Source organism: Rhinopithecus bieti, unplaced genomic scaffold (assembly GCF_001698545.2).
Source record: "Rhinopithecus bieti isolate Rb0 unplaced genomic scaffold, ASM169854v2 scaffold_12605, whole genome shotgun sequence".
Lineage (NCBI taxonomy): Eukaryota > Metazoa > Chordata > Mammalia > Primates > Cercopithecidae > Rhinopithecus > Rhinopithecus bieti.
The window spans coordinates 449,314-465,264 of NW_016807279.1; the positions used below are offsets into that span (position 1 = coordinate 449,314).

Below are 15,951 nucleotides of genomic sequence, written 5' to 3' on the forward strand. Positions count from 1 at the left end.
TCCACATGATCATCTAACTAGATTCAGGAAAAAAAGCATTTTACAAAATCTAAAATCCCTTCATGACAAAACACCCGATAAACTAGGAATAGTACACAACATTCTCAACCTGATAAATAGCACCATAAAAACTAAGCTAACATCATACTTGTGGAGAAAGACTGAATGCTTTTCCCTAAGACCAGGAAGAAGACAAAAGTGTTTATTCTTGCCACTTTTATTCAACATTGTATTGGCAGTCCTAGTCAGTATAATTTGCAAGATAACGAAAGGCAACCAGATTGAAAGGGAATGACTAAAATTATCTCCATTTTCAAGTATCATTATCTTGCATATAGAAAATCCAGAAAATCACTTAAAATTCATTTGAATGAATACATTCATTCAGCAAGTTTGTGGACTACAAGAAATTTTATTTTGATGCACTAGCAATGAACAATCTGAAAATGAATTAAGAAAATAATTGACTTACAATAACATCAGAAAGGATTAAACAGCAAGGAATAAATTTAATGTAAGGGCAAAATATACCCCCTAAAAACTACAGAAACATTCTTGAAATAAATAAAGGAAAAAATTAGTGTTTACTCAGAGCAGCTATGATAAAGTTGAGACTCAAGCAATAGCAGAGGGTCTAAAGGTAAGATGCTGATGGCTATGAGGACTAATGTCCTGGAAACCACGTCCAGTGACAATGGAGCCAGCACCAGCATCAGAAAACTTTTCACAGGATGAAATTTGTGCTGTGACGTCGTTCCAAATTTTGGTTCACCTCCAAGTCTATGTCTTCAACCCTCCCTTAAGTTCAGAAAACTATGTATTGTCCTGTCAATAAATTCCATTGAGTCAGAGTTGTTTTGCTTTGTGTTTTGTAACCCAGACCTGGATCTGTATAGGTATCACTGCTCAGTTTTCTCCTTCTTCTAATGATTATGCTTATTTCCATTTTGTTAGAAAAGGAAAAGTTATTATAATTTCCAAAAAAATATTTTTATCAATTTATATGTACCCATTGGTTTCCAAATGTTTAACTCATTTCCACAATAAACTTATAATTTAGTAATAACTTTGTGAAGTACATATTATGAACCCTATTTCAGTATGTGAGAAACCTCGTGTTAAAAGAGGTTACATGATTCCTTAAAAGGGGGTAGACTCCAGATGGAAATCCAGATCTACTGAGTAAAGATCCCAGGCAGTATCTAATGTACTAAGCTGTTTCCTTGATTTTTCTTGCCTCAGAGCACAGAAAGCATATTAGACTGCCTCTTCCTAAGGAGAATGACATCTCCCAAAGTTTTCTTTTCTTTTGTTTTGTTTTCAGTTGTTTGTTTGTTTTTATAGTAAGAGCCCTTAATATATGGTTTGCAAATATTTTCCTTTTGAACCTAAGATCCACCCTGCTAACATTTTGAAGTGCATAATACAGCATTGCTAACTATAGGGACTATGTCATATGACATATCTTTAGAACTTGCTCATCTAACATAAGAGAAACTTTGTACTAATTGAACAAATTCTCCATTTCCTCCACCCCTCAGGTGTGGGAAACCACTATTATATTCTCTACTTCTATGAGTTTAACTATTATAGATATCATACATAAGTGGAATCATGCAATATTTGCCCATCTGTGAGTGGCCTATTTCCCTTAACATAGTGTGCTCCAGGTTTATTATGTTGTGCAAATGGAAGGATTTTCTTCTTTTTTAATAGTGAATAATATCTTATTGTATGTATATACCACATTCTTAAAATCCATTCATCTGCCTACGGGCACTTGTGTTGCTTTTTTATCTTGGCCATTTTGAAGAACACTGCAAGGAATATGGGAGTGCAGATATATCATGGAGAACCTGATTTCAGTTTTTTTGGATATATATCCAGAAGTAGAATTCCTGATTTATTTACATGATAATTTTATTTTTAACATTTTTGAGGAAACTCCACACTGTTTTTTGTAGCTGCTGCACCATTTTACATTCTCACCAACAATGTGCAAGCGTTCCAATTTCTTCACATCCTCACTAACACTTATCTATCTATCTATCTATCTATCTATCTATCTATATGACATTATAACAGGTATGAATAATATCTCATTATAATTTTACATTAATTGCTATAATGATTAATAATGTTGAGCATCTCATATACCTGTTGGCTGTTTGTATGTCAAAAGGAGAAATTTCTGTTCCAGTCCTTGCCTATTTTTTTATTCTTTTGTGTTTATAGTCCTTGCCTATCGTTTAGATAGATAGATAGATAGATTATAATATAATATATATATGGCATTTAGTGACAGGAATTCCTTACATTTCCTTACATATTTTGGAAATTAAACCATTATCACATATACAGTTCGCAGATATTTTCCTTTTAATTTCCTTGCAGCTATCACAGCTTTTCTGAAAAAAAATCCAGGAGTGCTGTCATGTACTTCTGATGCTGACCTCTCCTGGCCATTTGTGGTATAGCAGCTCCTTCAACGTAGCACACAATATTGAGGCAGCTGTCAGCTGTTCACTGTTACAGATGAGCTGAAATGACCAGAGGCGCCTGAGAGGCTAACACTGCTGGGATGCACTGCCAATAATGCCAAATTCGCTTTACACAACTCTTGCCGTTATCCAAATCCAAGTTTGTAATAGGTAGGGACTCCTAAGAGCTCTCTCACCACTCAGCGTGAGGCAACAGATTCCTCTATTGTTAGACTCATTAGATTCTCATTCTCATTCTCATCTATGTTTCCTGGTTTCACACCTTTCTTTGCCTAATTTAACAACGTGCCTCGCTTTGATAATTGTGTCTCCACACTGGATAATAAGAATATTAAATTTGGTAGCAATATCAATTCAGAGAGAAGAAAAGCTGAACCCTTTCACATCTGAAATTCCATTTTTCACTTTAGGAGTAAGGAACTCTGTCCTTATATTGAAATGATACTCCAGCTGCAGTTGAAAACAGAGCCTTCGTTTTGGTCGGGTGCCCTGGGCAATCACTACACTACTAAGAAATTTCATGGGTCATACATTTTTTTAAGTCACTGACAACCAGCCCAGTCCAATTACTTGATAAGTGCATTTGTCAGTCATTCAAGCTCTATTTTCTCTTCATACTAAGAGTTAATTGCTGGATAGGATATAATCAGAAAGCACAGTTTTAACATGAAGATTATCCAACTGGTAAAATAGATTTGTATGATTTATATTATGGTTGTAGCCTGATAAACAATTTTAGATGGATTATTTGGGTGACAAAGGTTCTTAATATTAGGCTTGGAATTTTTCTAAGGGAAATTTCCTTCAAAAGCGTACATATGATTTTTAGCATTTCTGAGTATAAATGTGGTCAATCCTATTGAAAGTAAATGATAATATAGGCCATTAAATCATGTAATTTGATACATTGACCTTAGACATGAGAAAGAGAAATGAGAGAGACATTAGCACAATGGTAGAAGTATGAGAACTATTTACCCAAGAGGTTATGAAGCTTTGCATTGTTACTAGTCTACAGAGGCACAGTTGGAAGCTGTCCTCCATCACAGCTTTCATTTGTATTGACCCCTTTTATCTTGCCTATAGTATTTCTGCTTTCAATTTAAGTCTTGTTTATTTCAGGCCTTGGGTCTGTGGCATCCTGCTAATGACATGGTCATATAATCTTAACAATCAATGTGTCTATGTTTTCTTGGGGTATAATTTCTTTGCCTTTGCAAGGAGTTGATGAATATTAGTACCCATTTTACAAAAACATGAGAAGAAAATAAATAGAATTATAATCAAACATGGAGTACTTAATAATCTAAACCTGGCCTTGACACTGTGAAGGATATAATAGAAGTAGAATCCTTTGGGGTACAAGGAACAGAATATGCAGCTTAAAAGTGGTTTAATTGATAAGAACAGTTATTTTCTTCTATAACAAAAGTTCTGGAGGCAAAGCAGTTTCAGGGTGTAGGTAATAGTTCAACAATAGAACAAGAGCCCATGTTCCTTATACCTTTCCACTCTGCCACACTTAGATAACTGGCACTCATTTTTGGCTTTTCTCTTGGGGTGGCAAGATTACCATCATGGTCCCTGGCAATCACAGCAAGACAGAAAACAGAAAATGTTATTTTCATGCATTTAAAAAAATCAGAGAGCAAACCATATCCCAGAAATCACAGAACGGCTTTCCACTCAGGACTCCTTGGCCAAAACTGAGTCTGCTGCCCAGGTTCTAGCTGCAAGTGATACAGGAAAAAGAATATTAGACATATTTAGCCTCACTGTGGCTACTGTGGGACCAGTATTCTGCTAGCAAAGAAGCACAAAGGAGCATGTAGGGTGCAGGCAGCTGGTAGATGATCAGTAGGCACAATTTGCCACACAGTAAAAGGAATATTTCACTCTCAAGAGGCTTACAATTTACTATTACTAATAATATCACGTTGTATGGTGATTGACAATTCACGAAGCACTTTCAAATAAATTACCTCACTTAATCTTTATATTACCTTGCAAAGTAAATTACCCTTTTCATATTTTTTAACAAAAAAAGTTAATCTTGGTAATGAAAAAGACTAGTAATGTAGCACAAATGAAGCTTTCTTCAATTCTTCAACTTTGTAAGCCTAGTAGTATACAAATTTAGAAATCACAGACATCAATTAGAACTAGAGTGGACATTTAAGACTGGAGACTGAGTCAAGAAAACTTGACTCAAGGTGCTACATAGCAGAATCACCACCAAAAATTAGCTTATAATCTAGAGGAGGAAGACATTAGCAAACAAGAAAAATTTAGCACCGAATGAGCAACCAAACTCAAAGACAGGGGCTATAAATGTGAGATCAGCCAAGAAGTTTAGTCCACAGAATTTATTGGTCACCTACTTTGTGTGAGAGTTAGCCTGTGGAGAAAATCAGGCTAAATTAGACTTAGTCTTTGCCCTCAAAGAGCAGAGTGTAATACAACACCAATTAATAAATGCTCTGATAGGAATATGAATCCCAGTATTCCATGGGCACGTGGAGAAAGATGGAAAAATATAGGCAGATTTTAGAGAGAAGGCAGTATGTCACTTAACATTAAAGACAGGATTGAGATGTGGCGAGAGTGCATTACAGGTGGAGGCAACACATATTAGTAAAGGGAGTAATACGGAGTGCGTGTTTAGAAGGGTAAAGAAGGGAGCCTAACAGAGCAAGTAGAATGCTGGGATAGGTGGGAATCGATGAGTGAGAAAGAATGAAGAATGGTATCTGAAGTGCAAGTGTTTGAGAAGTATCTGTTCATTCCCTTTGCCCATTTTATAATGGGGCTGATTTTTACTTGTCGATTTAAGTTCCTTAAAGATTCTGGACATTAGACCTTTGTTGGGTACGTAGTTTGCAAATAATTTCTCCCATTCTTTAGGTTACTCTGTTGATAGTTTCTTTTGCTGTGCAGAAGCTTGTTAGCTTAATTAGGTTCCATTGGTCAATTTTTGTTTTTGTTGCAATTGATTTTGGAGCCTTCATCATGAAGTCTTTGCACTGATGTCCAGAATGGTATTTCCTAGGTTTTCTCGTAGGGCATTTATAGTTTCACGTTTCAGTCTTAACTTAATCCCTCTTGAGACGATTTTTGTATATGGTAAAAAGTAGGGTCCAGTTTCCATCTTCTGCATATGATTAGCCAATAGACATATGAAAAAATGCTCATTATCACTAATCATTAAAGAAATGCAAATCAAAACCATCATGAGCCATCATCTCAGCCTAATCAGAATGACCATTATTAAAAAGTTAAAAAATAGCAGATGTTGGCTAGGTTGCAGAGAAAAGGGAATGCTTATACACTGCTGATGAGGATGTAAATTAATTCAGCCACTGTGGAAAGCAGTCTGGAGATTTCTTAAAGAACTTAAAATAGAACTACCATTTATTTGACACAGCAAAGTCCGTATCGGGTATATACCCAAAGCAATATAAATTGTTCTACCATAAAGACACATGCACACATATATTTATCACAGCACTATTCACAATAGCAAAGACTCAACCTGGATGCCCATCAGTGGTGGGCTGGATAAAGAAAATATGATACATATACACCACAGAATACTATGCAGCCACAAAAAATAATGAGATGATGGACTTTCAGCAACATGGATGGAGCTGGAAGCCATTATTGTATGTGAATTAATGCAGGAGCAGAAAACCAAATACCACGTGTTCTCACTTATAAGTAGGAGCTAAACATTGTGTACAGATAGATACAAAGAAGGAAGCAATAAACATTGGGACCTACTTGAGGGTGGAGGGTGGGAGGATGGTGAGGATTGAAAAACTACCTATTAGTTACTTTCTCATTACCTGAATGACAAAATTACCTGTACGTGAAATCCCCACTACATGCAATTTACCCGTGTAGCAAATCTGCACATGTACCTGTTGAACCTAAAATTAAAAATAAAAAATAAAAAACTTTTTTAAAAGAAAGACCTTTACAATGAACAACTTTCACTTAATGAATAGTAAGTATATTTTCTTTTCTTTATGTAAAAAAAATAAGTAAAGTGCAAGCACAAGCAAAACAAGGAGGCAAGGAGGCCGGCATGTGGCAGGGAGCCTGGGTGTCACCGTGAATGCCCGAGGGCCATGTGGAGGAGCTGCGGGAATGAGGCTGGATGGGCCTTAAGGGGCCAGGTAATGGGGGAAAGAGGAGATCCACATATAAGTAAGTGAGCATTCATAAGACACAGTAGTTCTGAGTGGAGAAATGTGATCAAAGTATTATCCAAAAATAATGAGCCTGGATGAAAGATGCAGTTTGTGCTGGGAAGGGTGAATCCAGATGAGAGGCCATGGCAATGATCACTATACACAATGCCTGAGAGCAAAGATAGTAAAAGGACTGGAAATTGGATAGATGTGTGCCTCTGATAAATATGTCAGAAGGGGAAAAAAAGGCAAAATCAGATGACAAAATAACTATGGGGTATTAAAGAAAAATAAAGAAATTTCCAAATATTTTAGCCTGACATACTAAAGCAATGTTGATGTCACTAAGAGAAATGAGAACAGTGAGATAAATACTTTGTTTGGAAGGTAAAATAATGTCTGGTTTGAGATACAGTGAATTTTTGGAAATGGTAAGTTGGAATGGAAATTGGAATCCAAAATGGAAATTTTGGATAGGCTCTTACATTAATATTAAAGGAGTAAGATTGGAACTAGAATTTTGGGGTGTTAGCCATAAAGAAATCACACTTGAAAAATAACAGATATGACATTGATCTTGCAGGAAAGTAGAATATTAGGAATGTCAATGTGGAGGTGCTGGTAGATGTTTTAGACAAAGATCCACTCACTAAAATAAGAGTGAGATTATCAGTAGGAATTCCAAAAATGCAACTATGTAAAAGCAAAATTAGAGTGTTTAATGTTTCATAGGTTCCTGCACTTCTCCCCTTCTTTCTTTCCCCAAGTCACCTCCTCTAAAAGGACTTTTCTGGCCAATCTAATGTTTTTGTCTCCATACGCTCATCCCAGTGCCACCTATTAACATTTACTACATCACCCTGTTGAATTTTCTCCATAATAGCCATCACCAACTAAAAGTATGTTTCTTGATGAATGGATATATGTATCTGCTGTCTGCCACATTGGACTATAAAACTGCTTTGGTCAGCATTTAGTACAACTTAGTGTTATAACATTGACACATAACATATTCATTAAACACCTAGAGGAAGAACGAGAGAGTGGAGAGAGGAAGGAACAAAGGGTGAGAAGGAGAGAGAGAGGGAGAGAGGAAAGAAGGAATGAAGGAAATTTACATAAAATTCTTGTATATGTGCTATGTCCAATTGGTTACACATCTGTTATGTGTTAATGCATAACATATGGTAAATAAATATTTGGCGAGTAATTGAATAAAGAAACTAGATAAATGAAGAATAAATTACAACAAAATAGATACATGTTATAGAACATTTTAGTAAACTCAGAAGTAATTCATCAAATAATCGCCATATTTTCTGAGGCTGCAATAAAAAAATAAATGAATGAAAAACTGTTTTCATTTTACCTTATCTCAAAATCATTGTCACAAAACTTCTGTTTTTCTCAGTGAGAAAAATCATAGTGCCATGCCCTCCATCCAATCTTCTAACCACTAAGAAGTTTTCAGTGATTCTGAAAAGTGAACATTTTCCAGTGTCACCGTTCTAGCTTCTTGTGCATGTGTCATCGTAAACTTAAGTTAGTAATATTCTTGAAAGTAAGTGATCCAGACATCCAACCATGCCCTATAGATGAAGAAGGTGGGGGAAATTCCACAGAACAAACTACACAAAGAGGCAGACAAATAGAGACATTTGCATGTATCGTTTGCATGTATGAAACATTTGCATGTATCATACCTAACATTCCTGAGAGCTGATGCCCAGCACCGGGACTCAGCTGGGCTTCAGTCAATTCTGTCATTCTACTTAGAAAATGAGCCTCTCTTCTTGTGTTTACCTTCTCAATGATGCACTCTGATCCTGGAGCTTTGGTCTTGCTTACAAAGTAAAAACTCGAGCACATGGTCAAAATATCCCAAGTAAATCGTCCTGGTGTTTTGCAAAATTCTTGATCAAATATCGGGAAGTCTAGATCCCTTCTTTTTGTCGGTATTATTTGTTCATTTATTCTTTCATTTATTTTTACTGATTCTTTCTATGAGACAGGCAGTGAAAGTTACAGAACTCTAAAAGCTAAATGCCATATCAAAGGGTGTTTCCAAAACAATCCCTTTTTGTTTCCAACTCAAGGTAATGTCAAGGAATAATCATATGTTACTTGCACTGGTTTTCAGGCCTCCATAGGTGAGATTTTCTTTCAGCTCAAAGGTCTGGGTAGCAGAGACTATCTACCTTAGCAGAGAAATAGACACAGATAAAGTCACCTGAGGAAGACCTCCAAGGATGTGGCCTGTCACTGCTCAGCACACTCACTCTTCCATAAAAAGATGACTGTGCTGACACACTATTACAACTTTTCCTTTCAAATATGGGACACCAAGAGGAGGCTTCTTTTATTCTTTAATAGAAGAATGAATATTAATGCTGAAAAGTACTAAACTGACAATTTCAATCCTGGGAATGAATTTGAATAAGCATTCATATAGGTGCCTACCTTGAGATAACCCAAATGCTCATCAATAGGAGAATGATTATATAACTGTAGTTCTGAAATATGAAGAATGTGCAAAGAATGGGATAGATTAATACACACTGACCTGATATAAGACACATTAAATTTTTATAACACAATTTCTAGAACTACACATATAGAATTATGCCATCTAGATAAAGCAATGTCCAAACATTTGAAGTATGTATTAATGCACGTATAACATTTTATGGTGAATATATCAGGAGACTGGGATGAATGGGGGTTTTCACATTTGTTCTATACATTTTCCTATTTTTTCACATGACAGAAAGTGTGTAATCATCTTTCGCCTGTATAATTTGAAAGACAGGTTCTGTGCCTATATAGAAGTGGTGGCATATGGCACTGACCCACAGGGGCCATGTTCAGGAGTCTGGCTTGTTGGAACTCAGGTGAACCTGAAACAGAAGAGGGACGTGAAAGGGAAGCAAGGGAGGAGAATTTCTTAGGCTGGACAGATGACACTGAAGTGAATTCCAGCACCAGTGTGTGCAGAAACTTGATTTTGTCCTGTTTTACACTGCAAGCGCAATAAGAGCAGCTGAGAGTCTAATCATTTCTTCACCACAACTTGGCTTTGGAGAAGCCATTTCACCTTCTCAGTGTCAGTTTTTCCATCCGTTAGAAGAGGAGAGGGTAGAACATCAACTGTGGAGAAAGATCACATAGTAACGTTGAATTCATGGGAGCTGTGCTAGTCACATTTAAGGTCATTGACTCTATCTAATTTAGTAGCACCCAATCGATGTCACCTTGAATAGACAACTAGAACTTCCTCCTTTCTAAAAACATTCATAGTATCCTGGCCTTTCCTGGTGCTTCAGTCAGTTTCTTGTGTCTCCTCTTCCCCATCTCCTGGGGACTACTACCAATTCCACGTAGGCAACTGAATCAGTGAATAAATGCTTTATTCTTTTTTTGCCTCTAAACAGGAAATAATTTTTAATTTGGAATAAAGGGCTTTGGGTCTAACAGTCATCTGGAGCAAGTAACAAGAGAGGGCAGCAGGTGAGCAGTCCTTATGTACCAGAGGCAAATGGGCAGTTGAGGTGATGGGTATCACAATTACTCTGATTTGATCATTACACATTGTATGCTTGTATAAAATATCACATGTACCTCTTAAGTATGTACAACAATTATGTACTGATAAAATTAAAATTAATAAAAGAAAATATAAATTGAGCAGAAGCAGCAAAAATGGTGAAGAAGCAAGTGTCTCTGGCTTCTGCTGAAATAGCCTGGCTGGGGCCGTGGATGCTTCTCAGAGAGAGCATGGGAGTTGCATGAGAATGAAGCTGTCATCTGTGGAAATGGAGCAGACTTTTATGATATCCCTGGTATAAATTCTTGACTCCACCACTTGACTGAAAAGCCATTTTAGTACTCTGGGCCCATTTCTCATTGGGAGTCATGACACGTCCTTTTTAGGGTGATTGTGATAGTTAAATGTGAAGTGGCCAGCACAGTCTGGGTAGATGTCACTTGTCTTACCTCTGATCCAATTCATCCTCCACACCTTTCCTTTTTAGATTGAGGACTTCATCATTACAAGATACCACAGTCTTTTATTCAGTTTTCTTCTCCCTCCATATTGGACGTTCATCGCCAATGGAAATTAGCAATTGCTAATGAAAATTTGTACTCTTATTACAGAACTATTTTGATGCCCAGATCATTTGACATGAACACTAACCAATCAGTGTGGCTTCTTTTTAATGCTCCAAGTGCTTCTGATAAGAACATGTGTAAGGAGAACCACATTCCGTGGTTTCGAGTAAATCCCTTGAAAGACAATTATGAGCAGGTCAGGAGAGTCCTTGGCTTCCACTTGGTTAGATTTTTTTTTTTTTCTCAATAGTCCTTTATTTCTCCTATTCAAATCAAGGGCTTATTATGACCTGATTCTCACGTTCTTAATAACCGTGAGAAATCAACACATGTCGAGATATAAGATCCATCCAGAATTTAGCCTAAAATATATTTATTAAACCCTAATTCTGTTTTGGTTCTTCTTTTTTGTTTGGTTTTCTTTTAATCTATACTTCTAGGGAACGCTGAACGAATTTGTTCCAGAAAGCCCTTATGAAAAATATGCGAGTAGAAAAGTAGAGAGGAAAATGACAGGGAATTTCATGGAAAATAGACAAAGATTTCTCCTTACATAATGTCATGTAAGAGCTTAGGAGTTGCCCCTTCGTTCACTAGTTTTTAGTAAAGTTAACTTGACCTGCTTTCCCAAAGGAACTTCTAGTCTTAAACATTTGCAACATGCTCAGTGGAATAAACTCTTAAAATGTTTCTTTTTCTTACTTAAAATTATTCTGAGATATACAACATTCAGTGGAACTTTCATAAGAGAAGTCAAAAGCAGAAATAATTTTTAAAAGAGAGAAGGAGTATTACTGACATTGCCTGACCTCCAAGTAAATAAACAAATCTGCGTTTCTGATCCTGTGAACTGTGCCATGAACATGGCATTTTAAAAAAATATTTTAGGGAGCAGTCCTCCAAGTGTTACTTAGCATCTCATGCAACAACGAGACCTTATCATATAGAAAAGTGAAAATTGCTGCTGTGATGTGTGTGGTTGATAGAGAATAGAAATAGTCTTCTCAGTAGCTAATAAAATGCCATCTGGAAACACCTTTCAACACTGATGTTACATTTTATTTTTTTTTGATGCACCAGAGACTGCACGGAAAATTAGGTTTTGTGAAATCTAGCAAAGTGGCATGGCCATTGCCTTTCCTTGGGAATTTGTCATTTATATTTATGATATTGTTTCTAAACTGACAAGGTGACTCAAATCAAATATATTCGCAGGACTTACTTTGAATGTGCTACTGTAGACTTCTATATATCACAAATCCACACCTTGAAAACTGACTAAATATCATACCTTACTTACCAGTGTCCTCTGATATATTTGGTAGTCAATGTAAAAATAAAAGGTCAGATTTTGCTTTCCTTCCAGTCTTAATGGAGTTAAAAATTTTATCCATTGTATTATCAGGTAACTCATGTATTTGGTTTCTCTCTCCCTAAGGGAAGTGAAATGAGCATGTCTTCAGTTTACTCTGTTCGTGCAAAGAACATTTAAGGAAAGTATTACGGTATTAAGAAACCTGAGGCTAAGCAGGACGAATAGATAACTTGCCCAGAATCCAACAGCTGTGAAGAGGCTGAAAGAGAGCTACAACCCAGGTCAGTCTATTGCCCACGTCCATGTTCTTTCCAAAACTCAGTATGTTCACTGAATTCAGCTGAGATACAGAGTCCTAGGTGTACAATCATAAAAGCCTACAGAGGAAACTTGATCAATGTTACAGAAAGACAAAGAAATTTGTTTTCAAATTGAAATCAGAATCTTAGAAATGGAAAGCATTATACCCATCAATACCCACAATTAGGTTACTTCCACATCATCTGCACACACACACATGTGCACATGCACATGCGCACACACACACACACACACAAATATTCACATGAATCAGTGTTAAAAATACTCCAGTTATTGAATACGAATAAACAAACTGACAGAGGAAATGTGTCTATACAGAAAGGTATGCATGCAGCATTTCTTAGCACCCCTGTTTTCTTTCCACTCTTGGTTCCCTGTGGAGTGCAGAGTTCCTACTGACATTATCCTAGGAAGTATACTATCACACATATATTGGTATTTCCTGGTTCTTGAATTAAATTTGACCTGAGTAAAGCCACATTTGCATGGAAGAGAAACAGTAGGGTAGTAGAGTGAATGATAACCTAAGCTACACAAGAGTAACTAAAAAATATTTTTGCTGCCAGTTACCTATTGTTTAGGAAAACCCATTGCAAGAACATGCCTTAATATCATCTCCTCTTCCCCAACCCTTTCCCCATTCTATTGCTCACACAAATCGCCTTTTCGCATTATTACCTCCTGTATAATCTCTTCTAGATCAAAATGTATGTGTGTAAATGACCTAATATGGATGGTCTGTTAACATCTCTATCAGAGTTATTTAGTTTAGTCTGAGTTCTAACTGAAATTAAAGATGTGTTCTTTGTTAAAGGAACTTCCAGCCCAAAGTAGCATGCAGGAAGTTATTTTGGGGCAGCATCTCTGATATCATGCGAGTTTATTTTTTGTTGTTCTACAATGTATTGTCTCACTGAATAGTGACTTTGAAGAGTTTCAGAAATTTTTAACAAGTAAAACTGCTATTTAATATCGTGTGTATTATGGTAATCTCAAGCAGCCGCATCCTCAGAAAAACAACAGAGGAAAGGTATTTCATGGGACTATTTTTACTCTGCTCTGGAATGATTCATATGCACAGATTGACTAACAATTGGATGTTTAAAGAATCCTTAGCTGAATTCTTAGCAAATGGAAGTCTACAATTATTCCAAATGTCTTCTATAGTAAAATCTGACATTAGGGAGAATAGAAAAAATCATTCTGAATTTTGGCCCCCCCAAAAATTCTTACTGTTCCTGGATTATTCACCTGATGATCAAAATAAATCTTAGTCAAGGAACCTAGTTCTTTGGGAGAAATAGCATTCTGTTTGGATATGCCAAATAGGAAGAGATTAAATTTTCTCACCTAAAAAAGGCAGTAAACACAGGTTATCTCAATTATTTGACTTATTGCAAACATCATCTCTATGAACCACTTTATATTAATGGTGCTGTCAATCTTGATACATATAAGGCATGTCTGAAAAGTTTTTCTTGTGCAAACCATAAAATCGTTTGCCAGTAGTCTAGTTATCAGATTCTTTTGTGACCAATAACATGTACTTAGTACAACCACCCTGGGTTTGAATATGGGTTTTACAAAATAGACCGAAAGTAAGGGATCTATTGTGAGCCAACTTATGCTTTTAATAAGCAATCTTAAAGGATTTCAAAGCAGGTCATCCATATGCCATGACTTGGGAAGTATCTCTCTAATCACAGGACTTGGCCAATCCTAGCAAAAAAGAAATGCAACTTGAAATTAGTGAGTTAATTCAGTTTTTTTAAAAAAGACATCATTGTAACATGTTAACAAATGATAAAATTCATACCCTATATTTTCAATCTTATCTCCTTTTATGAATTTCATGCTCTGTCCATTTAATCCCTGTCATTATTTAGGTTCCAGATACTGTCTGTTTTTTGAAGGCTTTATTTCTCTCACAGAAGAAAATTAAGTACCTTTTTTACCTTCTCAAGGTACTGTGTGGAAATCTACTTTATGACATGTACTAACAATCTTTTTATCAGTCCATCTTCTGCAAATTGGCTACCAGCTCCTCAAGGAGAACAATCATATGATACGCAAACTTTTGTTTTCAAGGGTTAGACATGAGACTGTTCTAAAGTATAATAATAATAATTTCTTTTTTTTTTTTTTTTTGAGGCGGAGTCTCGCTCTGTCGCCCAGGCTGGAGTGCAGTGGCCTGATCTCAGCTCACTGCAAGCTCCGCCTCCCGGGTTTACGCCATTCTCCTGCCTCAGCCTCCCGAGTAGCTGGGACTACAGGCGCCTGCCACCTCGCCCGGGCTAGTTTTGTATTTTAGTAGAGACGGGGTTTCACCGTGTTAGCCAGGATGGTCTCGATCTCCTGACCTCGTGATCCGCCCGTCTCGGCCTCCCAAAGTGCTGGGATTACAGGCTTGAGCCACCGCGCCCGGCAATAATAATAATTTCTATAACAAATCTTTATTGTGGTTTTTACCACATGGTACTCAATTCCAAAATGTTATATACAGTATCTCATTTAATTCTTGTAACAAACATTTGAGTTCTATTATTATCCCTTTTCTAAGACAAAAGAACTGCAGCACAGAGTATGCAGGACTACAACAGTGCATGTCGACAAAGCAAATGGCTGTCTCTGGAGTTGGACAGTCTATGACCCATGCACAATTAGCAATGGCCCTTGCAGTCAACGTTTTTAGAATTAAATTTAAACATTCTGGCCCAGCACAGTGGCTGAAGCCTACAATCCCAGCACCTTGGGAGGCTGAGAGGGCTGGATCACTTAAGCTCAGGAGTTCAAGACCAGCCTGGCCAACATGGTGAAGCCCTGTCTCTATTGAAAATACAAAAATGTGCCAGGCCTGGTGGTGTGCACCTGCAATTCCAGCTGCTCGGGAGGCTGAGGCACGAGAATTGCTTGAACCCGGGAAGCAGAGGTTGCAGTGAGCTGAGATCGTACCATTATACTCCAGCCTAGGTGACAGAGCAAGACCCCATCTCAAAAAATAAATAAATAAATAGATGTTCAACTTAATATTAAACTTTCTCAGTGTATTTGCAGCTTTTTCAAATAATATTTTTAAAGGCATAGATCCCCTAAACCAATGAGAATATGTTACAGACAAAGAAGGCCATCTGCCTAGTGTCCTTCAATACTTGATATCTAGATAACCATTTTATTCTGTCTGGCAAAAAATTGCCACTAATATTGCTCTGATGACCATATGGTCTGATGAGAATGACAAAACTAAAAAAGGCAATAGGACAGAATGCTTAAAGTCAAGTCAAGATGGTTCAGAAAGTCTGAGAATGTCATCAGTGTGGCTCTACTTTTCTACCCCCTTAAGCAAGCTCAGGGCTGAGCCTTCCATTTGCAGAAAGAATTGAACAGCAAAAACGTCTCTTTCCCAAAGGGACATATAGTGTTTATTGGGCATGAGTAGCTCTGCAAAATCACAGGAAAACCTTGTTTTTATTTTCTAAAGTAATAGCATATTACAATTTGACAAATGATAGTC

At 36.8% G+C, this 15,951-nt stretch overlaps 1 pseudogene; it reads right to left on the minus strand.

The window, feature by feature from the left end:
• LOC108535201 (elongation factor 1-alpha 1-like) overlaps positions 1-10,799 on the minus strand; it is a 57,988-nt pseudogene extending 47,189 nt beyond the window's left edge.
• Positions 10,800-15,951: the final 5,152 nt, after the last annotated feature.